Raw genomic sequence first — 26762 nt, forward strand, 5'->3', positions numbered from 1 at the left:
GTGTACAGAACATAGGTTTGTGGATATGTAACTGTATTTGTTGTCCTGAAGACAGAAGTATATCTCTTTATTTGTGCTCTGAATGTGCATTACGGTGGATGGGACACATGAATAGGGAATGAATGAATGAATGAATGAACCAACATCTATATATACATCTACCTGCTCTCCTTGACCACTTTATTTTAAACAGTGATATAAGTTAATGATTCTCTTACTAAAATGATTCAAAATCCTCCCATTTTCCTGATAACAAAGCCCTGTCTGACTAGTGTTGTATTGAAAATCTTCTTCAACGTCTCTAAAACCTTGCTTTCCAATCTGGTTTCCAACTCTTTCCTGCACAAGCCTCCTGCTTCAATCAAACTGGCCCAGGGACTATCTATCAGGTCAGATAGATCTCTACCTTTCTATCTTTGCCCACACTAGAATGTACTCCTCTTCATCTTACATTTGTCAGCTTTCTAAAAGTTTTAATGACACATAATAATAACAACAATAACAACAACAATACAGTTGGTATAGTTTAGTAAAGAACATAGATTGGGAGTCAAATGCCTGGGATTTTATCACAGATACCACAATTCCAGATTGTGTGAACTAAAGCAAATTGCAGTAGTAGTAGTAGTAGCAATAGCAGTAGGGTTGATGTTTGTACAGTTGGTATAGTTTAGTAAAGAACATAGATTTGGAGCCGAATGCCTGGGGTTTAATCACAGATATCACAATTCCAGATTGTGTGAACTAAAGCAAATTGTTTAATCTCTCTGGACCTCAGGATCTTCATCTTTAAGATGGGAATAATCATGCACTACTCGTAAGGTTGATGTGAAGATAAAATGAGTTGACACATGTAAGTAGTGCTAAGAACTTAGAAAATGCTTGATAAAATTAGTTCTGGTTCCAGAGCATTTATCATACACTAGACAATACACTAAGTGTTTTGCATGTCTTATTTAATTCTCTCAACAACCTTTGAAGTAGAACCAATTATTTTCTCTCCAGTTTACTGATGAGAAAACTAAGGCTCAGAGTTACTTATCAGAGTCAGGCTCTGAGTTAACTGAGTCAATTAATTACTTAACCTTCATTTACATCATATAGAAGTGATTAGGCTGTAACTCAAAACCAGGCAGCCAGATTCCAGAGCCTCTCTATTACCCACTGTGAGTTTACTTCTTCCCAAGGCCATTACAAATCCTGCCTCGTTTGTCGAGCTTTTCTTGACCACTAGATGCTTCAATGTTCTACAGCATTTATTAAGGCCACTGTTTGATAGTAACATTATTTTAGCATTTATTGGGTAATAAGCATCTACAAAATTGTATTCACTCTTTGAATTTAATATTTGTAATCTGATAGCTCAAACATCCTCACTTATGCTGTGATTAAAGTCATTTGAATGGTATTTGAGGGGCAGGCCTTGATCTCTATATGTGCACATATACAAAATAGTCCATAAACATAATAAGTGCTCTCAGAAGCACTACCATTGCTTGCTGCAGGTGATAATGGTAATGAAACTGGAAAGAAGCATATATCATTATTTTAGGTTGAACATAGATTTGGTGAAGCAAGACAATGAATCTCTGTGGTTTCAGAAAAGGACACAGTGAAAACCATTTTGTTAGATGGATCTGCTACCAGACTAAGAACTGGGTTTTTGGGGTTCAGACCCTTGCTTTGTTACAGTGCTGTGTATGATTTCAGTTCGGGGTATGTGTATTTGGAGGTGGGGGGTAATCACTGCTATGTTCTCACTTTAGTTATATATAAAAGTGTGTTGGCAATATTGGGCTGACTTGCCTCACAGAAGTGTTAAGGTCCAAATAAGACAATGTATGTGAAGGAGTTCCCCAAATGTACACAATGAACCCCTGACATCTATGAGGGTTGTATTTCAAGTGAGAGTTTCTTAATCCCAAATTGTGAACAGCACTGTAGCACATATTTTCTTCATGAAATGCATTCAATTACAACTATAAATTTTAAGTTTCTTCTTTAAAACCTTAATTAAAATTACTGGGCGTGCAACAATAAAAGGAAAACCACAAAGCTGCCTTGAGCTGTGATTAATGGATTGTCCATCAGCGTCATCCACAAACCAGTCCTTGCCATCTAAAGTGTGCTATAAGGACCAACATCATCAGTATCCCTAGAGAAAAATGCACAATCTTAACCCCTGCCCAGACCTAATGAGTCAGCATGTTAATTTCAGTAAGGTCCTTCAGAGACCTGTGTGCTCAGGAAATGGGAAACACTGCCCTAAACGCCTCCACTACCCTACACATTTGCCTTCAGTTACAGTTGATTTAAATTTACACCTGAAAAAAAAATGAGCTATTACTACATGTCAGGGATGTTCAAAGTCTCACCCAAAATGTCAAATCTTAAATCGTAGGAATCCTAAAGTTTACAGCTAATGGACTATATGCCTAAAATATGCTGTTAGTTCCAATAACTGGAGCTATCCAAGTACCTTTTCTACCGGGGGGTGATACATGATAATGGGGCCATTCTTAGGTTCAAAGATTTTTTTAAAATTGCACTCTCCTTAGAATAACTCATCTACCAACACGAAGAGGCATGTAAAGAAGAAGAAGCAATTAGCTAATGAATACGGAACGCTTAGGTGGCCAATTTTCCCTTTGAAACAAAGCTGTTTCTCTAATGAGAAAAAGCCGTGGAATATCTTGGTGAGTTACTATCTACCATGTCCACGGGGACTCAGCTTGTACACATCAATGACCTTTGAGGGTATTGTTCACACCTGTGCAGTTTGAGTGAGTTAATGAAGCAAATACACATCTTCAGTCCACTAAATAATTCACAAATTTTGAGACACAATTATTGTCAACTACCTCCTAATTCCTACATAATTCTGGAGTAGATAGGCTTATTACTATTTCACCAAAGTAGAAATTCTATTTCTTTCATAGAGACCACAGAGAAACATAGCAGTGACCAAAAAATAACTTAAAATATCCTGTTTCATATTCAAATCTCCAAATTTAACTTTTTTTTCAAAAGAATGTTTATATGGGGTCCCAATGGGTGTTTTGGCTGGTCAAGTCCACAGAAGCAATGAAATAGTAGATAATTGCAGAGTCAATTATCTACATAATTTGGGATCATTTCATTCCACCTGAATTATAATTGAGACAAAAATAGAAAGGAGAGTTCCATGCAGACATGGATTTTTGCCTGTGTTATTCATCAATATATTGCAAGGTGTTGAAAACATGGGTTTTGTTCAGTTATGTTATCCCCAAAGTTCCCAAAAGCTGGCTCGCAGTGGGTGCTTAATAAATGTTATCTGAATAAATGAATTCCAAAGTTCCTTGAATTTCTAATTTTATGGGACAAATGAGTATCTGGAGATATAGTACCTCACAAGATATTCAAAAGCCAGAAATGCAGGCAATGAATTGATTTTTCCATGAACTGACCATTTACGATTGTCTTTTTATTTCATTAGATTTTCTGATTATTAGACTGAATCTATTCCATCTATCAAGAGTTTAATACCATGAGAGACAATATGAAATAGGTGAAAGACTGCAGATGCTGAAATTAGTCAGATCTTGACATGAATTCTGACTCTGACACAAACTGCAAAACCTTGGGCAAGTTAACCACTCTCTATTTTTCCAATCTTTAAAAAATAGGGACAATAATATCTTTTTTGAAAGTATGCAGAACTTCAATGTGATAACATACGTGAAAGCACTTAGCCATGCAATTAAACATATCAGTTATTTTTATTATTAGTTCTAAAGTTATTTGCATAACAAATAAATGCAGTGTGAGTGAATTTTGCAGCAAGTGTCCCTAGTCACAATATGATGCAAGTTAGAGAGGATTAGAAGTGGGGAAAGGCATTGAAAATTATTCAAGATAGGCAAGAAGAAAGGATCTTGCATAAAGTGGTAAGATATGCCTCTTCACCTAAGAATCAATTAACACAGTCTTACAAGGAACTTATAAGGTTATTAGATGTAAAATATTCTAATCATTCTGAAAGTCTTGCTTTGATCACCTCTCCTTGTCCACCTTGACTAATTTTCACTGCCTTTTATTTCTAATTTCATTTCTGGCATTTTGACACACATACAGATTTGGGGGATGAATCAATCTCAGAAGAATAATCTTTATAATACTAAACTTTTCTACAGAATTCTACTAAATGGAGGCTTTTTGTGTGTGAAATAAAAAATCACAGGTATGCCTCGACCTTAACCTTTCTGGCATGCTTAATATTATCATTACCTGGGTGAAACTGAAGACTCTCTATAACCATCAGACATTTAGCAAAATGTGAATTTATTCACCCATTGATTCATTTATTCATCCAACATACACTAAGCATTTACCATGTGCCTAGTTATCTGATGAGTGCTGGAAAGATTATTACTAAGATTTCCTCCTCTCTTCAAAAAGCTGGCTAGACAACTAACCTATCTCAAACACAGTTGTTTGTTTGTTTGTTTTAATACTAGAGGTAAGCATAGGCACCTGTGAAAACACAAAGGAAAGTCCCTTAAACTAAAATGAATCTGTCCCAACTGCAAATACTGGGAATGTGATAGTAGTTTTTGAATGTGGTATTTCTACTTTATGTTTAAGAAGAACAATCTTAACACTTCAAGTGATCAGCAAGGAAGAGTGATTTCAAAAGAAGCTGGTTTCAGAGGATCACAGTGTTGAAGACGGACTTGGGGAAGTAACAAAAAGACATGAAGGAGATGACTCCACCAATTAAGTTACCACAGGCCAGGGTTTCCTGTCCCTCTATCCACAGCTCTCCTTCTCATGTTTCTATGCATCCCTCATGAAAGGGAACCTCGAGTCCTCAAGCACCAATTCCCCTTCATTTCTAGTGGAAAAAAAAAAATAAGACTTTAGTAATTAAGGGAGTGGTTAAGGTCACAGAACCATTCAGTGACAGAAAAGGGGTTAGAAGTCCTTGAGATCAAAAACTCTAGAAGAAAACCTACGTAACACCATTCAGGACATAGGCATGGACAAAGACTTCATGACTAAAACACTAAAAGCAATGGTAACAAAAAAAAAATTGACAAATGGGATCTAATTAAACTAAAGAGCTTCTGCACAGCGGAGGAAACTATCATCAGAGTCAACAGGTAACCTCCAGAATGGGAGAAAAATCTTTGCAATCTACCCATTTGACAAAGGGCTAATATCCAGAATCTACAAAGAACTTAAACAAAGTTACAAGAAAAAAACAAACAATCCCCTCAAAAAGTGGATGAAGGATATGAACAGACACTTCTCAAAAGAAGACATTTATGCAGCCAACAGTCACATGAAAAAATGCTCATCATTACTGGCCATCAGAGAAATGCAAATCAAAACCACAATGAGATACCATCTCACTCCAGTTAGAATGGCGATCATTAAAAAGTCAGGAAACAACAGATACTGGAGAGGATGTGGAGAAATAGGAACACTTTTACACTGTTGGTGGGAGTGTTAATGAGTCCAACCATTGTGGAAGACGGTGTGGCGATTCCTCAAGGATCTAGAACTAGAAATACCATTTGACCCAGCAATCTCATTACTGGGTATACACCCAAAGGATTATAAATCATTCTACTATAAAGACACAGGCACATGTATGTTTATTATGGCACTGTTCACAATAGCAAAGACTAGGAACCAACCCAAATGCCCATGAATGATGGACTGGATAAAGAAAATGTGGCACATATTTACCATGAAATACCATGCAGCCATAAAAAAGGATGATCTCATGTCCTTTGCAGGGATGTGGATGAAGTTGGAAATCATCATTCTCCACAAACTAACACAAGAACAGAAAACCAAACACTGCATGTTCTCACTTGTAAGTGGGAGTTGAACAATGAGAACACCTGGACACAGGATGGGGAACATCACACACTGGGTCCTGTCAGAGGGTGGGAGGCTGGTGGAGGGACAGTATTAGAAGAAATACCTAACGTAGATGACGGGTTGATGGGTGCAGCAAATCACCATGGCATGTGTATACCTATGTAACAAACCTGCATGTTCTGCTCCTGTATCCCAGAACTTAAAGTATAAGAAAAATAATAAATAAATAAATAAATAAATAAACCCCTGACATTTCTGAGGTGTCTGCTAAATATCTATTTCTTGGCTTATGGAATTCATGACCCCACTTTTCTGACTTAGTAAGAACCCTGCGGAGAGAAGGGTGACTTCTCGTCACTCTGGAACCTACAGCAAACACATTCATGGTTCTCACATTTTGTCTGCATCCCTATATTATACCAAGAACAGAGCAGTATAGTTAATGTGTTTACATAGATCCATTTCTACCAAACTATACCCTTTGAGAGGAGTACACATTGTCTCTCTCTCTTTTTTTTTTTTTTTTTTTTTTTGCTTCTCCAGTGTTCAGTGTTTGCTGAAAGAATTGAATGTTCCATCTGATTTGATTACCAATTCCTGCAGTTCCCTGAATTCAGCCCACGATGTGTAGCACCCTAAAAAATTCTAGAACAATCCCTTCCCCCAAAGTTTACATAACTTCGTTTGAACTCCCTCTGCTGGTGAATCCAGGAAAATCCCCACAACTACAGATCTAGTTTACAACATTCACTGAGAAAAAGAGAAAGCTATCAAGCAGAAAAAAAGTCTAAAATAGACAGCATTTCCTGAGGGAGCATTAAACTTCATCTTTAAGAGATCATTGCTTTGTGCAAGGAAACACTATAAAAAAGAGTGAACCTTATCATCAGTTTCACTGTGCAGTTGAGTCTAGGAGTAAAGTGCAGAGATTGAGAAATCTCCTGGGCCGAGATAGGAGGAGAACTAATGAACTAGACGATATCTGGGGTGTGTGATCCTTAATTGTACATTTCATTGCTTTTACTATTTTCTATTACAACTTTATAGCTGGCTAACCGTATTTTTCAAGAGCCAACGCTTGGCAGTAAGAATTTGTTTAAGAAAATAAAAAGAACCTCTTAACTTCTTTAGAAACTTTTTTCTCTTTAATAGATTTTTCTCTTTTCTCCCCTGAAGCAGTGGTTCTTTCAAAAACAAGAACACTAAATTTATTTCCAAAATGAATAGGGAACTTTTTAATATCTCACACTCATTTTCCCCTTACCTTCCTAAGCATTTTTCTTCCTTATAATTTAATATAAGGCAATATCATGAGTCATGAGATTGATATCTAATTATTACAAGTGAAATAATTGCAAGTAATGGAGATGTATTTCAGAGTGTTGAAGAAATTCAAGCATTTTATATTATGAATGATTATTGGCTTTGAACAGTGCAGAATTTGGTGGTTCCTCATTCCACTCAAGAAGTTTCCACATGAGGCCAGTTAAAGCATATAAGCTCTTATAGATCAAATAAACTCATATAAACTTAAGTGAAAACGGAAATAAAAAGGAAGGGCATTAAAATTTATTTAGTGCTTCATATGTACAAGAGATTCACATAAATGTATTTCATATGTATGTATACTTTTCTTTACAGAAACCCTGTGAAGTAAGTGTTATACCTTTGTTTTACAAAAGGGAGAATACATCTAGAGAGTCTAAGTAATTTGCTTAAAGTCACGTGGCCAGTGAATAACAGGGCCAGGATGAGAATTCAGGCTTGTTGGACTCGAACACCTCCCGATAATGATTAAAGAAATATTTAGCGTGAAATATTTGAGATAGAATAAACTCTAGACATCCCCTCTCTTTTCAGTCCCTTCAATGATAGAAACACTGAAGTCCAGAATATCTTAAAACTTCTTGATTGGTTTCAGATTTGCAGGAGATCTATCCTGATAAATTATTTGTTGAATATAGATGACCCTTTGCTTTACTTACCCAATATTTCAGATGAAGTCTTTGAGGACCTGAATTGTATCAGTGAGTGATTTAATTTTGTATTGGCTAACATCAGCTGTGTTTGACTCTGGGTGACTGGATTGAACTAAGACTTTAAATAGAGTCAAGTTGGTGATCAGAACTACCCAAAGGAGTCCTGAGTTGCACTATCACACCATGCCCCCTCCCACTAGGGATTGTTGCACATGTGGTATTTTCCATTTGGAAACACTCACCTTCACTATCTTCTCTTGGACATAAATATACAAATAACACTCACCTTCACTATCTTCTCTTGGACATAAATATACAAATACCTATTGTTCGTTCAGATCTCAGATCTATGGTGTTTTTTTCATAAAAGTCTTTTTCTGGTCCTCAAGTTAGGTCAAATCTCACTTCTATAATCTCTCCTGGAACCATAGATGTCTTCTTCTTAGCATTTCTCATGATTATAATTTTACATTTCTGTTTGTGTGATTTATAGATTAATATCAGCCTCCACTGGATCATAATAGCCATAAAGGTAGAGGCTATAGTTGGCCCGCCCTATTTCTCCAGTGCCTAAAATATAACATCTGGAATCTATAAGACGTCTATAAATACATGTTCAATGAATGAACAGACACATAAGTAAGCCAAGAGAGTAGGATGAAGAGAAATGTGTTTATCCTAGAATCAAATATAGAGATAATTAGGAAATATTAAATTGTCCAATATGTTGAAACTTGACTGAGTGGATGCAGTGAGATATTTTGTTTTATTTGTTGCTGTTTATATGTGGTTGTTACTATTATTTTGGTATCATTTGGGTAGTTGTTTGGGCTTGTTTATTCTTGGGAGCCTGAGGCGAGATTAAGAAAGAGCTTGAGATGAGAAGAGAAATAAATAGGGAAATTATTTGATGTAATGCTTCTATTTTCCACCCTAATAAATCAATAGTTGAGTTGTCAATACAATGAAGCATGATTTAACCAGTGCATTTCCTACCATTTCCCAAGAACAAAGCATATTTCCAGTTTACTCTTTGAATCTTTTAAACAGCATAGGATTTTGAACACTGAATTTCTACAATCCCATTCACTTTCATCATCATGCCCTATCTCCGTTTTTAAACATTTCATTCACAATGCTGTTGTATTTCAGTTCACAACAGAAATGTTTAATTCCCCCAAACACCTGTTTTTGCTCCAACAAAACAAAAGCCATCAACACAGTTCAAGTTCGGTAAATCCTATCTACAATCCCCATTATTTTCATTGGGAAATAATAACAATTCTGAACCTGAGAATTGAATACTCCATTTCACTTCTGAAAAGATTTTCATCAGCAAAACCCAGAGCACTCAAGTATACCACGATGAGATTAGAGTCTGCTGAAACGACTGTATTGTTTGAGCTATCAGATAGTGCTCATTTGACAATCTCTGTGTTCCAAAACCTAATGAAGTTATGGCCAGCATAGATGCAAATTAAATTCCGTTGAGAAAAAAAGTCCATTGTCCACATCATTGGAAGCCTTCTTATGGAAATGGATTATTTCTGTGACTTGGGATAGCTAATTATTGCTGAAAACGAGAGAAGTGGTATTGAGAGTAAGTGGAGGGGGAGAAAATGGGTACCTGGAAAAAAGCAGTCAACTAAGATAAAAGGGGACACTTGACTGCTGAGATGGAGAGACAGAGAACCCAAAATCGCCCCAGCTTATCTCCAAGCTGTAAAATCAGCTCAGGATCAGATGAAAAACATCATTAATTTCAATATAATTAAATATCATTAATAAGATGCTCTGGAGTGTGTGCTGCTTAAAGATAATGGAAACCCCTGGGTATAACCTGTTGGGAGGCTGTATCTCAGAAACACACTGCCTCCAGGCTCCCACACAGAGCTGGGAAAGTAAAAGTTGTGCACTTAGTTAACTTTGTTTATTGACTCCACAGTTCTTTCAACAACACCACCACTTCCAATAAAAAAGATCAGAAAAGATGGTGCATGGCAGCCACAAAATTTATCTTCGTTGAATCAATAGACAGGATTGCATTTTCTAAAGCCAATTCAGGAAACTAGTTCTCCTTAACAAAAACCTTGATGGATAAGTACGTAGTAGGAACGCCTTTATAAGTGGAAGAACATCTTAGAGGAATTTCATTGCTATACTTAGCATATACAAACACATGTCATCAAAACAACTCTGGGTCACGCTGGCTTGGTGAGATACTCACACACACCTGAGAAGTATTGGCGACTGTGAGGTCCCATGAGTGTGAGACTCAACTATAATCCCCTTGGGCTGGGTAGATGGGCACAGCATACAAGCATAGCCTAGAAGAGCAGGCAGAATCACCCTTAATGTTGAATTGCATTCTCTTTATCTCTAATTTTCTATCTCACCCTCTTGCCCTCTCACCCCCTGTCTCTCTCCACAAATATATGAATTCAGAAAAATGAAATGTGTATTTAATGCTATTACATTATACTCTTCCCTTTGCCTAGAAGATCATTTCTCTTATCTCTATTCTAAAAGCTCACTCCCTTCATCTTCCACTTTAAGACTCCACTCAAGTCAATTCCTGTCGCTCCCCAGGTCTCATTTCACTGCCCCTCTTCTAGGTTGTCTTGGAATTCTGTGTGTCCCTCTATGCGATTATTTATCATGCTTAGATTAATAATTGGGTTGCCTCACTGCCACTGCACTAGACTGGGAGTTTAGTAGCCTATGTCATGTGTCTTTCTGCATCATTAGCACTGAAAACAAAGCATGGCATCTGGGAGCTATTCAATAAATAAAGGAGGAAGGGGACGAGAGAGAAAGAAAGAGTAGGAAGAAAGAACAAGATATCTGTGACTTGAGCAAGGTTTTTCTCCCATGGGCCTCAATTTCCTCATTTGGAAAGTAATGGGGTGGCTACTTCCAATTATGGAGAGTAACATTCTGTGATCCTAGACTTGGAACAACCTCACTGAGACCTAGCATCAGTCCAAAGATAAGCAATTAAAGGAAATACTTTAAGAGATAGGCTTTAAAAATAATCCAATCAGCAGAATGCATCTCGAAATATGTGCACAGCTCTGAGCCACTATCTTGAACAGTTGGGAAGTAGCATGTTCAGCAGTGAAAGAATCTCTAGGGACTCGGCCAATATGAACTCACAGGTGTTTCTGTTGAAGTCAGGTGATAAGTTTCCAACATAACCATGTTTAACCAGAGTCCTCAGTTCACCTCCAGGGCACAGCCCACTGAGCCCCAGCACCCTTGGCTTATAAAAGAAAGAGATAGATAGAGAGAGGAAGAAGAGATTTCCTAACACTGAGAATACAACCTATATCTAAGTGTTCCAAGAATTGATGACCTTTCTCTTTCTAAAAGAAAAAAAAAAGTCATCATTTGATGTAACAGTAATATATTTGCTCATTATTTTATAGTTTCTCTTATTCTACCCTTCATGTCAGAAAAGCCCTACTGCCATCCCCAGGCAGTGGATGTAGAGATCAGAAAGGGTGTGGGTTTTCTTGTCAAGATTATATGTATATATTTTATATATATAAATATATTATTTTTTAGTCTATATGTATTATATTATATTATTATATATTATATAATACATAATAATATATAGTATAATATAGACTAAAACATATTTATATATAATATATACATGTATAATATATACTAAATTATATATATGCTAATTACATATGTATAACATACTAAATTATATATATTAATTACATATGTATAACATATACTAAAGTATAATATATACTAAAATATAATATATGTATATATTTTTTTAACTGCAGTTAGAGAGGTTGGGAGGATGTGAAGAATAAATAAATTATCTGTCAAGAGTTGACTCTGCAGTGAAAGCTTTGTACACAGTATATCTGATTTTTAAGCCTGACAAGATCCCTTGCAGGATCCTGCAGGTAACATTTTACGTAAAGGAGGAAATGGAAGCAAAAGGAATTTGAAATAACTTGCTTTAGTCATCCACCAAGTAAGTGATTGAACAAGCACTTGAACCTAAGCCTTGGGTTGTGAAAAGCCACCAAACTTCCTCTTGCTCTATGTTTTAACTGCTCAATCAAGGCTTTCCTAATTTCTTCAGAACTTCCCAACTGGATTGCCAATGGATTTAAATGGGCAGAGTAATGCACTCAGGTCTCAGGGCAGCCTAGGAGGGCTTGGGGAAGCCAAGACACATCTCTGGCTACTTTCCATACTCAGTTGACCTGCTATATTATCGCTACCTAACCACCTTCCCTCCCTCCAATCAGCCCCATCTCCATGAGTCCCTGGGCCCATGGCTTCCAGCCACAAGTGGCTTTATCTGTGTAACCTAGTGCTCCAAGCAAAGAGGATATTTTCACTTTTTGTATGTGCTACGACATGAAAAATTTGGGAAACACTGCTTCAGACTTGTCTTCCATCACCCTATACATGTTCCAGTTGCACAGAGTTACATTAGAGACAACATATGAATTTACACTATTCGTTTATGCCTGGGTGGATTTAATAATGATGCACATGCCCTATGCAGAATGTCTTCCCCTTTTCTCTACATGGTAAGTTCCTACCTACTTCAAGAAAAATTAAAATTTAACATCAAAAGAAGACAGTCCCACGTTCTTGTGTTTTTCTAGCACTTTGATACTAAAGTTAGGGTCCTCATCATATTGCACTGTGAGTCACAGGTGTGTATATCTGTCTCACCAACTTAAAGCTCATAGAAGGTATTTAGTAAAGTTGAATGAATGAATGTACCAAACGTGGAGGGCAAAAAACTGCATTTTTATCATTTAGCATCACCAGAAACTGGCTGAGGACTAAACAAACTACTACTCCTAGGCCAAATATGGCCTGTGGCCTGTTTTTTTCTTTTTTCTCTTTTCATTTTTTCCACCAGAAAGCTCATAATGGTCTTTACATTTTTAAAGAGTTGTTAATATCCTTTGCCCACTTTTTGATGGGGTTGTTTGTTTTTTTCTTGTAAATTTGTTTGAGTTCTTTGTAGGTTCTGGATATTAGCCCTTTGTCAGATGAGTAGATTGCAAAAATTTTCTCCCTCAAAAGAAGACATTCATACAGCCATGGACACATGAAAATGTCACCACCACTGGCCATCAGAGGAAATGCACCAAAACCACAATGATACCATCCTTTACACCAGTTAGAATGGCGCAATCATTGAAAGTCAGGAAACAATAGGTGCTGAGAGGATGTGGAGAAATAGGAAACTTTATATTCCGGCAAGGATTGTAAACTAGTTCAATCCATTACGGTACATTCCCTGATCTGGCAGAAACGATGCAAACATGACCCAGCTATCCCATTACTGGGTATATACCCAGTTGATTATAAACTATGCTGCTATAAAGACACATGCACACGATGTTTATTAAGTGCACTATTCACAATAGCAAGACTTGAATCAACCTTAAATGTCCATCAGTGACAGACTGGATTAAGAAAATGTGGCACATATACACCATGGAATACTTCAAGTAAGCCATAAAAAGGATGAGTTCAGGTCCTTCGTAGGACATGGATGCAGCTGGAAACCATCATTCTAGCAAACTATCACAAGAACAAAAAACACCACATGTTCTACCTAGGTGGGAACTGACAAATGAGGATCACTGGACTGAAGGGGATACCACACCGGGCCTACTTCATGAGGGGAGGGATTACTGGGTTATACCTGGATGTAAATGATTTGAAGATGGAAGATTTCCAGTTGATGGGCGGCAGCAAAGACAAGCATACATACATGTACAAACCTGCACATTATGCACATGTACCCTAGAACTTCAAGCATAATAATAATAATAAAAATAAATTTTAAAAAAAAAGAGTTGGTTAAAAACCACCAAGAAATGCATATATTCATGCCCCAAGGCCTAAAATACATTTACTATATCTGGTCTCATAGAAAAAATTCCACCTCAATAGCTACATCAATCAATCAAGATTACTTGATTGAATTCATAAATATGTCATATATAAATGATTTTTCTTCTCAACCCCCATTCTCTTGTTTTTCAACCTATTCCTCTCGGCCTCAATTGTACCATTTTTCCTATTGTTCCTCTCGTCAGTGTTTCTTAACTTTAGTGTTGAAGTATAACACACAAAGAGACAAAAGTCATAACTCTAGAGCTCAGTGATTCCGCGCTCAGTGACCACACCCATGCAGCTACCACCCAGACACCCAGATGAAGAAAGAGTAGACTGACAACACATCAGAAGCCCCCATATCCCTTCCCAACCGTTGATCTCTTCCTCTTCCTTAAAAGTAACCATATCTATGATTTCTTACCCTCATGGTTTTACATTTATATAGTTTTTTAATCTTTATGCAAATGGAATAATACAGTATCATGAGCCTAATATTGAGCAAAATTTGTATCTCAATTGCTTGCTCAATATTAGGTTTGTGATGCTTTTTTACATGGTTGTCGACATCAGTAGCCTGTTAATTTTCATCGTTATACAGCACTTCACTGTCATTCTTTAAATTAACTTTACTACTGATAGGCATGGCATTTTAAAAAATCTGAGATTATTTTGAATAATGCTGCTTAGAACATTCTTACAAATGCATTTTGAAGACATTGTTGGATACTTTCCACACTCAGTTGAGCTGCCATATTATCACTACCTGACTACCTTCCCTCCCTCCCATCAGCCCCATCTCTATACTTACAGATCCTATGGCCATCTTAGGGAGCAGCACAGAGAGAGGCTAAGAGCATAGACTCTGAAACTAGACCCCCTGGGTTTAAGTCCTGGATTCCCTCATTACTACCTAAGTAATCTTTAACAAATTACTTATCATTTTCTTGTTTTTTGTTTCATATCTGTAAAACTAGTATAATAGAATTTGTTAATTTTTATAAACCTCTTAGAGCAATATTTGGTGTAAGTGGCATATATGTGTTTTCTCAATAATAAACTATGTTGAAACAATTGTTCTGCATTTAGAAAGATACCTTCAGCTTGAACTGTTCATATGACATAAGTTGATTATTTTCTCTCTCTTTTTTTTTTCAGATAAAAATGAAAAATTTTTATCTCTCGCTGTGTTGCCCAGGCTGGAGTGCAATGGTGCAATATCAGCTCACTGCAACCTCCACCTCAAGGGTTCAAGTGATTCTCCTGCCTCAGCCTCCTGAGTAGCTGGGATTATAGGTGCCCACCACTGCACCAGGCTAATTTTCATATTGTTAGTAAAGACAGGGTTTTGCCAGGTTTGCCAGGCTGGTTTTGAACTCCTGACCTCAGATGACCCTCCTGCCTCGACCTCCCAAAGTGCTGGGATTACAGGCGTGAGCCACTGTTCCCAGTCAGTTGATTATTTTCTTCTATTTTGGGGATATTTTTAAAAATCCAACTTCTTAGAAATTTGAAATCAGAATTAAACTTTCAAAAAATTACCATAGCCTCAAGTTTTTGATTAGAGAGATATTTTTATTTACTCTATCTTCAATACAAAATTTTAAAACCAGATACCTTTTAGGTGCTCAATACAAATGTATTAAATAAATGAATAAATTAAATAAATATCATGTAAGAAAGAATCAAAAATTTTCATTATTGTGGTATCAAAATTAAAATCAATTCATCACTAAGGTAATACTTCTACATATGAAATGGTCAAAGACTGTATGATGAGAGCTACTCAGATACTAAAGCTGGGCTGTTTTTGTTCCCTAGCAAAATCAGAATGCCTTTTTGGAACCTTTCTCCCAGAACTGGACAAGCTTAAACACTACCCTAGAACCCCATTTTAATTAGATACATATCATACATGTTCAATGTTTAAATCAAGTAATACTATACATTGATTTGGGGGCATGTTTATAAAATAAAACTTTTTATTTTCTTTAGATATCTTCCCTAAGTCAATGAAAAAGTCCCATTACTCTGAAGTCTGAGGCAAAGCCAGCCTATTTAATGAGATTCTACAGAAAATACCAGGTGATACAAAGAACTCAAACAAATCTACAAGAAAAAAACAAACAACCCTATCAAAAAGTGGGCAAAGGATATGAACAGACACTTCTCAAAAGAAGACATTCATACAGCCAACAGACACATGAAAAAATGCTCATCATCACTCGCCATCGGAGAAATGCAAATCAAAACCACAATGAGATACCATCTCACACCAGTTAGAATGGCAATCATTAAAAAATCAGGAAACAACAGGTGCTGGAGAGGATGCGGAGAAATAGGAACACTTTTACACTGTTGGTGGGACTGTAAACTACTTCAACCATTGTGGAAAACAGTGTATCAATTCCTTAAGGATCTAGAACTAGAAATACCATTTGACCCAGCCATCCCATTACTGGGGATATACCCAAAGGATTATAAGTCATGCTGCTATAAAGACACATGCACACGTATGTTTATTGCGGCACTATTCACAGTAGCAAAGACTTGGAATCAACCCAAATGTCCATCAGTGACAGACTGGATTAAGAAAATGTGGCACATATACACCATGGAATACCATGCAGCCATAAAAAAGGATGAGTTCGTGTCCTTTGTAGGGACATGGATGCAGCTGGAAACCATCATTCTCAGCAAACTATCGCAAGAACAGAAAACCAAATACCGCATGTTCTCACTCATAAGTGGGAATTGAACAATGAGATCACTTGGACACAGAGAAGGGGAACATCACACACTGGGGCCTGTTGTGGGGTGGGAGGAGGGGGGAGGGATAGCATTAGGAGTTATACCTAATGTAAATGATGAGTTAATAGGTGCAGCACACCAATATGGCACATGTATACATATGTAACAAACCTGCACGTTGTGCACATGTACCCTAGAACTTAAAGTATAATAATAAAAAATAAAAATAATAAAGAAAATACCAGGTGAAAAGAAGGAAATAGATTATAGGCATATAGGTATGCTAGTAATTGTTTAACAACTACTTCTTTGAAGAAAAGGTTCTGATTTGTACAATTTGCCTACTTCCATGGTGTTGATACATCCAGCATGGCCACTTTCAAGCCCCTAGGGAGGTGTTACTGAAGGCAGAGTTGGAAAGAAATGTTCACCATAGGCTCTCATGAGCCACTGCAGGCTGGTTCCAGTACACCACTGAGGGCAGAGTAGTAGAGCTTCAAACTTCGTTTGAAGAACTGTCCATCTTCCATCGCATGGTGAACCTAACAATGAAGTTCTCCCACTTTTGTCTGAAAAGGAGTAATCATAAGAAACGAAGACTGGTCAAATAGATTCTTTCTCCCAAGAATCTGAATCTGGAGTAGGGCATGAATAAAAAACAAATGATTGGAGGAGAAAACCCCTAACAGTTCTTGCTATCCAGACTTAACCCCCACCCCATCCCTGAGCTGTAATCTACCACCTTGATGAAACCTGCATCTTCTATTTTTTTCCCTTGGTTATATAAACTTTCTTAAATCCTTCTAATGAATTACTTTCTTCCTTTAACATTCCTCGAATTAGTCTCTGACTTAAGGAGTAAAGCAACAGATTTGCTATTATTTAGTTTGTGACTATGTGTATTTAAATAGTTGGTCCACAATACTCTTTCCCAAACTCATTTTGAGTCTTATAGAGCTACAGAGACTGCAGTAGAAGGAGTCAAATGTAATTTATTTACAAAGGCACAAGGTGACACACCTTCTTTCCCAACTTTTCTCATTATGCCAACTAATTATATTTAATGTTAACAGAGTGTTTGGGGAGGTGGAAAAGTATCATATTTATCATATTAAGGTAAAAGCTAAGCTTCTGTAACAAAGGAACTTAGAGCAATATGGAGGCTTAAAAGAAAATGGACTTTTTCTGTCACATAACAGTTCCAATGTGTGCCATGTGGGGCCCTGAGCTGCTCTGCTCCACTTGGCCATTCCAACACTCAGGCTCCTTCCATCTTGCTGCTCTACCTTTCCTTAGACACAATGTCATCTGTATGGCTGAAGTTGAGTTCCTGCCATATCCAGTTGCCAGCTAACAGGAAGCAGATGGAGAACAGAGAGGAGGTGTGCTCACATTCCATGGGCAAGAAGTTTGCCACATGAAAAAATATAATTGTGTTATCCTAGCACTTTGGGAGTCCGGTGGTGGTGGTGGCGGTGAGGGGGTGCGGTGGATCACCTGAGGTTAGGAGTTGGAGACCAGCCTGGCCAACATGGTGAAACGCCATCTCTACAAAAAATACAAAAGTTAGCTGGGCGTGGCAGCGAGTGCCTGTAGTCCCAGCTACTCAGGAGGCTGAGGCAGGAGAATTGCTTGAACCTGGGAGGCAGAGGTTGCAGTGAACTGAGATGGCAGCACTGCATTCCAGCCTGAGTGACAAAGCGAGACTCAGTCTAAAAAAAAAAAAAAAAAAGAAAAAAAATGAAACAATAGAGTTTACTGATCATATCCATACCCAGCTAAAAGGGTGTTACAACAAAAAAGACAAAGAAAGTATTGTGTAGAAAACTAGCCATCTCCCCAACAAAACCCTTTTAGAACCATTTGCTATTACCATTTTTTAAAAAAGAGCACGAACACAGATTATAAACATGAAACATGTTCCAAAAAATTAAAATAGAAATAGTTCTGCATTCTATATGTTTTCTGCGTAATGTGTTTACGTAGGTCAGCAGTTCTAAACCAGAGCAGAATAATGTGCTGAAACATCCTAAACATTTGTGAAATATATCATAAAATATTTGCTAGTAATAATCAAAGTTGAAAATAATTTTTTTTGAAAAATTAGGGTCAATTCAAGATTATTCCTACAACAGTATTTCTTAAACTTCCAACATTCAAGTAGTACTATGAGAATATTTTGTTATCTGTATTATTATTATAGCATATTATTACAGCATACTCAAGATTATTCCTACAACAGGGTTTCCTAAACTTCTACCTTAAGTAGCACTGTCAGAATATTTTCCTATCTGTATAATTATTATAGCATATCTGCATTATTATGTACTATGGGATGTAACTTTACTATTATTTCCTTAAATATTTTTATTTAAATGAACTCAATTCTTGACTTAAATAAATGCATTTATTAAGGAAACTTTATATCATTACTATAAATGGAAATCCAGTATCACTTGCCAAAATAGAAGATAAGTTTAAAAATACATAAAATTATCAGACAATATTGTTAAGTTGTAGCTAGATACTGTTGTTAGCTGAGAATTCTGAGTCAGAGCTGGCTTTTGCTCTGTTCAAGAGGGAGAGAGAGAGTTGAGATGTTTTAAGGAAATACTAGCAGCAAACTGAGTCTTTCTTCTCGGTGTAATCTAAAGAATTAAAAGAGAATTTAAATAGGACAAAGTGACTGTGTGTATCAACGTGATTTGATTCCTGTATATGAACTACCTAAAACCACTCTTTATAGAACCCTAAAGAAAGTGACCTATGGAAAATATCCTATGCCTTATGGTCCTATAAAAAATGCCAGCCCTAGCTCATTTGCACATGGATATGCTTTTTTGAGTGAGAGAGAAAGGGGTTAGGTTGCAGTTAACACTAAAGAAGTTCTAATAATCCTGTCAATGCCATTGTCTTTGAACATCATCACTCCTGTGTTTCCAGGTGGTAGAGGGCAACGAAATGCTGTCCTAAATCTAGCAATTGCCTCAGAGTCATGAACTGGAAAAAAAGTGTCCTAAAAAATTAGTCATCCATACACATGGGCATTACATCTGAACCATCTTTCCCTCTCTGGTGCTGTTTATTTGGCTGGAGTTGACCTCCTGGCTTCAGAGAGCTGTTTTTTGGTACCACGTCTCTTTGACATGCTCTCTGGAATGTCTGTATCAGATACTGCCTCCAATGTTTTAATCAACCAGACACTCCTCCAAGGAAAGGAAGGTTTGAATATCTGGTCTACAAACTTAACCTTTAATTATGTTGAGTATCTGACTGCCTTTGATATTCCTAAACTTATACTGCATTCCAAGAAAACATTTTCCTTTCAGAAGCACACAGTCATGATGCATTAAAATAGTTGTGCCAGCCACTCAGACCCTTTAAGTGGCATCCAACTATGGCGAAAGTCATCATGGCAACAGAGAAGAAAGACGTCAATCTCCATAGAAGTATAGCAATGGAACTCTATGGTCAAGGACTCCAAATGCATAGATTACAAGGGAAATTTCTTAGTATTAGAGATCCAGGTTTAAACTAAATATCTGATTATCATAGTGAAACACAAATTTAAATATGCATTTAACAATGAGAATCATTCAGAGATACCTATGGAAATAGAGTTAATGGCAGGGGTAAAGGAACGATACCATTTACTGTGTACCTACTCTGTTCTAGTCATTGTGCTATGTACATTATAAAAGTTACCTCATTTATTTATCCTACCTCTGAAAACTTGTAGAAGATGATGAGTATGTCTTATTTGATATTTATTCCCTAGTTATAAGCCAATGGCACACTCAGGGTCACCGTATTCTACAGGTTTCAGGGAACATCCTAATTTCAAACTTCTATCATTTCCTACCATGCTCTGTAGGTTTGGGGGACCATCTCAGTTTGAAACTTCTATCAGTTTCCCCCTAAATCATTCACTCTAAACTTGGAGGTGAGGGAGGTACAGTGAGGGAGTTCACATGGGGCTAAAACACACTCTCAAGTTTCTGATGTCCCCTAGTGTTTCCCTTCCCCACTTTTGAGAATCATTGTCTAGTAGACTGCTGTTATTTAGAGTTGTTGAAAATACCCCTCAGGTAAGTTTTGCAGGTATGTTGAGAACTACTTCAACACCTGAATCAGTGAACTGACCCTGAAGATTTAATACTTCGGAGTCCTGGCTACATATCTAAACTCCTCCTCACATTCAGACATGGTAGAGAAAGCTTTCAGAAAATTCTTTTGATATACTCTCCACCTTTCCCTCAATAGAGCCCAAGCCTCCAAATTTCATGTGTCTCTCTAGTCCATCTAAAGTAATTTCTTTGGTGTCCCAGGAACATGTACTAGAGGACATCTCAACATGTCTTCCACCTTTAGAATTCTATGTTCCCATAATATAATCAGGATAAGAAACTGTCATTAATATCTGCCAGGTAATAGAATCCAAATATTTTAAAATTTTAAAGAATCCTATCATAGCTTTTCTAGTACTTCTCAAATGAGAATAAATAAACTTATCTGGAGAATTATTTCAGCTTCAGTTTGTAGCCAATATAAACTAGGCTAAAAAACCAGAGCAGTTGTATAAAGATCCTTAATTTACATTTAGAAAAATATATTTAAATCTCCTCACATGTGTATGTTTTTATTGTGTATAACTAAATTGCCTGATAACAGAAGGCTTGACGAATGCTAGCAGTGGGGAAGAGTTGTAAGTGGGAAAATGTTGCATTAGTCTGGTTCTTTAATTACAAGCTGTTGGCACTGTGGGTTGCGTATCAATGTATTTTTGTTTGTGTATATACAGGTTGATCCTAGATATTTTCAAATAAACATATGAATAGGAATAATCAAGACAGTTTCATTATTCCTCCTGGAGGGAGTCTTGTGATTTGATTCTTATTCTAAAATCACAGAGACGTAAAATTTCGGGGTTACAGAGAAGGTTATGTAGTCCAATTACTCACTCAATTATTGAATCTTGCCTACAATGTGTTTGACAAATAGTCACTCAACCCCCATCTGAGTGCCTTCAGTCAAAGGGAATTTCTGGAACAGTCTATGCATTTGCAGCAGATGACAAATAGCTCTGCATATTGCATTCCCTCTTCTTCTGAAGGAGGAGCTTTGATTTTCTCAGGGGAATTGTTCTTTCCCATTATACGCTGTCTTAATGGGACCATCAGTCGAGGTGTCCCCTTCTCTGTTAGCCAAAAAGTGCTCACGTGATCCAAGCTATGACAATCCAAATGTAACTCTCAGAGCTTTAAATTCTGAGTATAAGGAGGTAAGAAGGAAAAATGCTGGAACAAATGTATCCCAATGGCAGTATCTTGAAGATTCTGGTTTCCTGAAAGACCAGATTCTTCAACTTAAATTTCAGATCTGTGAGTACCTGACACTTTTATAAATTTGGGTGTTGCCTAAAATTAAGTCAATTAATATTAATTGCAATCAAAAATTTCTAACACCCCACATATCTTGTATTAATGCCCCTGGGGAAATTTAGACAGGCACAATTCCTGCTTAATATTATAGTCCTTCATATGTGTAAAAATGTAGCACATCCGTCTTCAAAATCATTCCTCATTTCCTGATATGACTTTTTAAGAAGCCAATACATCTTTCACAATTTCTGCTGTGTGTCAAATGTTTTCTTTTCTCTCCTTATTGCCTTTTTCCTCCCTCACATTCAGCTATTCCTAATAATACAGTCATGTATCACATAACAATGCTTCAGTCAACTATAGATTGCACACTACAGTGGTCCCATAAAATTATAATATCATACTTGTACTGTTCCTTGTCTATGTTTAGATATGCTTAGAGACACAAATACTTCCCACTGTGTTACAACTGCCTACGGTATTCAGTACAGTAACATGCTGTACAGGTTTTTAGCCTAGAAGCAATAGGTTGTGCCATATAGCCTACATTTGCAGTAGGCCATATCATCTGGGTTTATGTACACTCTATGATGTTTGCACAATGACAAAACTGTCTAATAAGGCTTTTTTCAGAATGTATCCCTGTTGTTAAGCAAGGCATGACTGTATCTGAAATACAGAATAGGAAATGCTTGTTCAATTTTTATTCTAGCACTTTTATATAATGGTTTGTAAAGGTTGTACAGAAAGAACTGTAAAAATATATATACAATAACCAACAATACATTGACATATGGCGAGTAGAAGCTGGAATTCCCCATGCCACAAAATTTAACTCTTCTGCACATCCTTTCACTCCTGGTGACTGAGATATCTCAAGTCTTCTTGACTTGGCTTACACCTGAACTTCTGTTACTTACGATATGGTGTTTCTGGCGTCCATCATCCTTGGGACCTCAGTTGTTGGCGTTACTTTCTGAGAGTCACAGAAAATGCTTCCATTTCTGGCATAAATCCAGTCATGTGTTTGGCTGTCTGAATTCCTTTGAAAATATATGGACACATATTGCTAAATAAAGGGGAAGAAGAAAGAAAATTCATGAGTCCTTTCTTTGCATGACACAATCATTTTCTCCCTTTGCATATAACTTTCTCATTCTTGCTTCTGGGACATGGTAGAGTCACTTCTGCCTTCCCTTGGAGTGTCTCTTTTCAGTCACTCTGTAGACCTTTCCTGTGGTTCTTCCTATGGGAGGATGAGCCCTTCCCCATCAGTTGGGAAGACATCTGCTACTAGTCAACTCGCTAACTGAAGCATGACCTGATTCCAGATGGGTTTCAACATGATTTTAGGTTCTCCCACCTTTCTACTTGATCTCAAAACAAGCTCCAGCTAGCCTGTTCTACTTAATCCCATAAATATCTACCGAGCACCTACTAGGTGCCAAGTCCTATGGGTACAAAATCTGATTGGACATGGACCCTGCCCTCCAGGGCAGATGGTTATATAAGGAATATAGCAATGCAAAGTGATGAACATACTAGTATAATTGAGCCCACAAGAGATGGCAGTGATTAAATCTGCCTGATGAATATAGGGTCAGGAAAGGTGTTAAGAGGTGAGCTTGAGCTAGCTAGCTTTGGAAAAATGACTAGAGATACACCAGGAAGACAATGGGGCATTCCAGTCACTTAAAAGTGAACATGTAACTCCCAGTGTGCAGAGAAAGGGTAATGATCATTTTGTTCTATTCTCAATAATTGGAACCTATGATCACATTAGTCTTTTTGGCAGTCACAACACACAGCTGTCTCACAGAGAGCTAAAACTACTATCTTTCTTGCATTGTTTTGCCACATTGACCCTCACTGTTCATGCCAGCAATAAATTATTCTTTATCAGGGAAACAAAAGCAAGCTCTCAACTCCTTCATCTCTCCCTCTTTGAACACTGCTCCTTGGTTCTGGATAAGGCAGCGCTCAGTCTTATCACTTTCTATACCCAGTGTGGGAACCCATCCATTCCCCACAACTTTCTCTTCTCTGTCCCTCACACATCTCCTTCTGAGATGGTGTGTTCCAAGATTTGCAGGAGGCAGAAAACATCTTTTGATAAGTTTCACAGAGAGTTAGACGCAGTTTCCACCCAGCTGTTGTCCAGTGTTCTCTGAAATCAATCAAAATAAAAGAAACCAAAACATGTTTGCAAAAATCAAATTAAAGCCAAGCTCTGATGAAGTTACAGCTATCTACACCCATACGGGCTGCCCGCCAAGAATGTTTTTAATATTATAATTGCTCATCCATAGACCCATAATCATTGATATTTGCAATTCGATAATGCTTTTTCTCAATTTTTTACTTGTTTCCAATCTCCCCGCTTCCCTCCTCACCTTATCCACCCAACAACACCCTGTGTCAGTACATCCAAGGCGCTTAATGACCCTCTCAGCTGCTACTGATCAAAGTCAAATTTTAATTACAATTCTAATTTTAGAAGTTTGTTTCCTTTTAATCTGAACTTTCAGAAAGGAGTCAAATGTGTGCTTACAACAGCTCACAGGAAACATGTGAAGCTCTAGGATTATTTAATTAGATGAGTTCAACTAGTTTTGAGCTTTATGCTTCCTACAATCTTGTACCAGGTGATTACACCTATAGAGGGTAGAAGGTGAAGTATAATATATCACCAAGAGCTGTAGTCTGGCCTGAAAGGTAACAGAGTAAAAGTGAGATACAATTGTGTGATCACAAAACTTTGCTCTCAACATTTTACGATGGTTATTTTTTCTTTAATACTCTAGTATCTCCAGTTTGGTCTGAACCCACTTCAAGTCTTTTCTAAAGTACCTTTGTGTTAACTCCATTTTCCCTGCAAGAATATCTTACTTCAGTCTTTGGTAACCCTACCCATTCTTACAAGACTCTCTCAAAGATGTTATCTTCCCTACAACCTTTCCTTAGCTTTTTAGATAAAAAATAACCCACCTCCAAAAAAATCTTATACCACTTGTCGTTATCATTAATATTAATCATCACTTGTCATCACAAGAATAACTAGCATTCATTAAATATCCACCATGTTGGTAAATAAGAAACAACTTATTTTATCCTCCCCCAAATCCTTTTGTATACTCTTATTTTCCCTATTTTGTAAATGAGGAAACTGAGTCTCGGAAAGCTTAAAATATGCTCACAGTCAATTCACTATTTAGGGGTAGAGTGAGAATTTGAATAACCAGTCTATCAAAGCAAACCACAAGATTTATATTCCTCCTACATACACAAAAATAATGGCAATTAGAATGTAAGCCTGTTGAAGAAACTATCTTATACAACTTTGAATCTCCTAATGTTCACAAAGTTGTCATTTAATAAGTATTTTTGGATTGAATGACTCCCTCTTCGAATGCATGTAAATATATTTAGAAACTTGCTCATGAGGAGAAATAAGTAACTTTTTGAAAATTATTTCCCAGCCTTTCAACAACTTCTTTAGAAACCTGGCACTTCAAAAGCTCAAGTTTTGATATCTCTATAGCACCACAAACTTTTAATGGAAACCAAAAAATACAGACTTATACATCAACGGTATTAGTATTATTACACATCAACAGTATTAATAATAATGGTTATTACTAACCAGCATTTATTAAGTTCCTAACATGTGGGAAGTAACATGCTTGGTGCTGCAGCGCACGTGAGATGAAAATAATTGCCCTTGCTGTCAAAATAGCTAACAATCCAGTTTAGGGGTACAATGAGAAACAAGTATTTGCACTCACTAATCCTGACTGTCTTCTGATAAGGCTAAATAATGGTAATAGCAGAGCTTTTGTTCTAGAGAGCATTGGTAAATAAGGATGTACACATTTGCAGTAAGAGCCAGAGGGAGAATTCAATTGTTTTTTGTAACCTAGGAAGAAGAACTTCAGATAGACTCTGGAATTAGAAGAGAAGAAAGCAAGAAAGATAAACTGTCAGTGACATTTTACAAGGAAAAATAATAAAACATGTGCTATGAATTTTAAATTGTTTGCCGCAGAGTACAATGTACAAAGCGCTCCTCCATAACATCTTCAGTAAAGTCTACGTTGCTCACTGATAATTCCATGTAAGTGGACATGTCTGGGAAACAAAATCATGCCTAACTTTACATCTGTGTCCATGCAATGCAGGCCAGGGACAACAAGAAAATCTTGTAGGGGGTCCAATATATTCATCACAGGATCTATGCCTAATCCCTATCCACCCCTTAATGTGGAAATGTTTACACTTGCTCTCTTCTCCTTGGCTTTGGTATCCTGGTTTTTTGGGGCAGGTACAGTACCCTGAACCTAGACTCCAGTTGCTTTAATGGAATTCTCTTCTAGCTTCTTGGACCCTGTACTGGGTTGAATAGTGTCTTCCAAAAATTCACATCTACCCAGAACATCAGAATATGAACTTTTTTTGAAATGTGTTTTTGCAGATGTAATCAAATAAAAAATGAGATAATACTAGATTAGGGTAGGTCCTTATCCAATGAATAGTATCCTTACAAACAGAGGGAAACTTGGACATGCACATTCCAGGAGAAGCTCCATGTGATGGTGCACGCTAACACTGGAGTGATGTGTCTACAAGCCAAAAAAGTCAAGATTTCCAGGAGGCACCAGAAGTTAGTAGAGAGTCATGGAACAGATTGTCCCTCCAAGCCTCCAGAAGGAACCAAGCCTGCAGATGCCTTAATTTCAGATTTCTGATGTTCAGAACTACAAAAAGAGAAATTCTGGTTGCTTTTAGCCTCCCCAGTTTGTGGTAATCTATTGCAGCAGTTGTAGGAAGCTAATACAGACCCTTATTTTTCTAACTCAGGTTCTGACATCCCCTGATC

At 37.1% G+C, this 26762-nt stretch overlaps 1 long non-coding RNA gene across 2 annotated transcripts in view; it reads right to left on the minus strand.

Moving 5' to 3' along the window:
• The window catches only part of LOC110743237, a 138914-nt gene that overhangs the window by 99711 nt on the left and 12441 nt on the right, over window positions 1-26762 (minus strand). For both annotated transcript variants that reach the window (XR_004182831.1, XR_004182830.1), the window contains exon 2: window positions 22807-22955. This is a non-coding gene — a long non-coding RNA (uncharacterized LOC110743237). The remainder of the gene's footprint in view (window positions 1-22806; window positions 22956-26762) is intronic.

The sequence above is a fragment of the Papio anubis genome, chromosome 3 (genome assembly GCF_008728515.1).
Source record: "Papio anubis isolate 15944 chromosome 3, Panubis1.0, whole genome shotgun sequence".
In the NCBI taxonomy this organism is placed as follows: domain Eukaryota; kingdom Metazoa; phylum Chordata; class Mammalia; order Primates; family Cercopithecidae; genus Papio; species Papio anubis.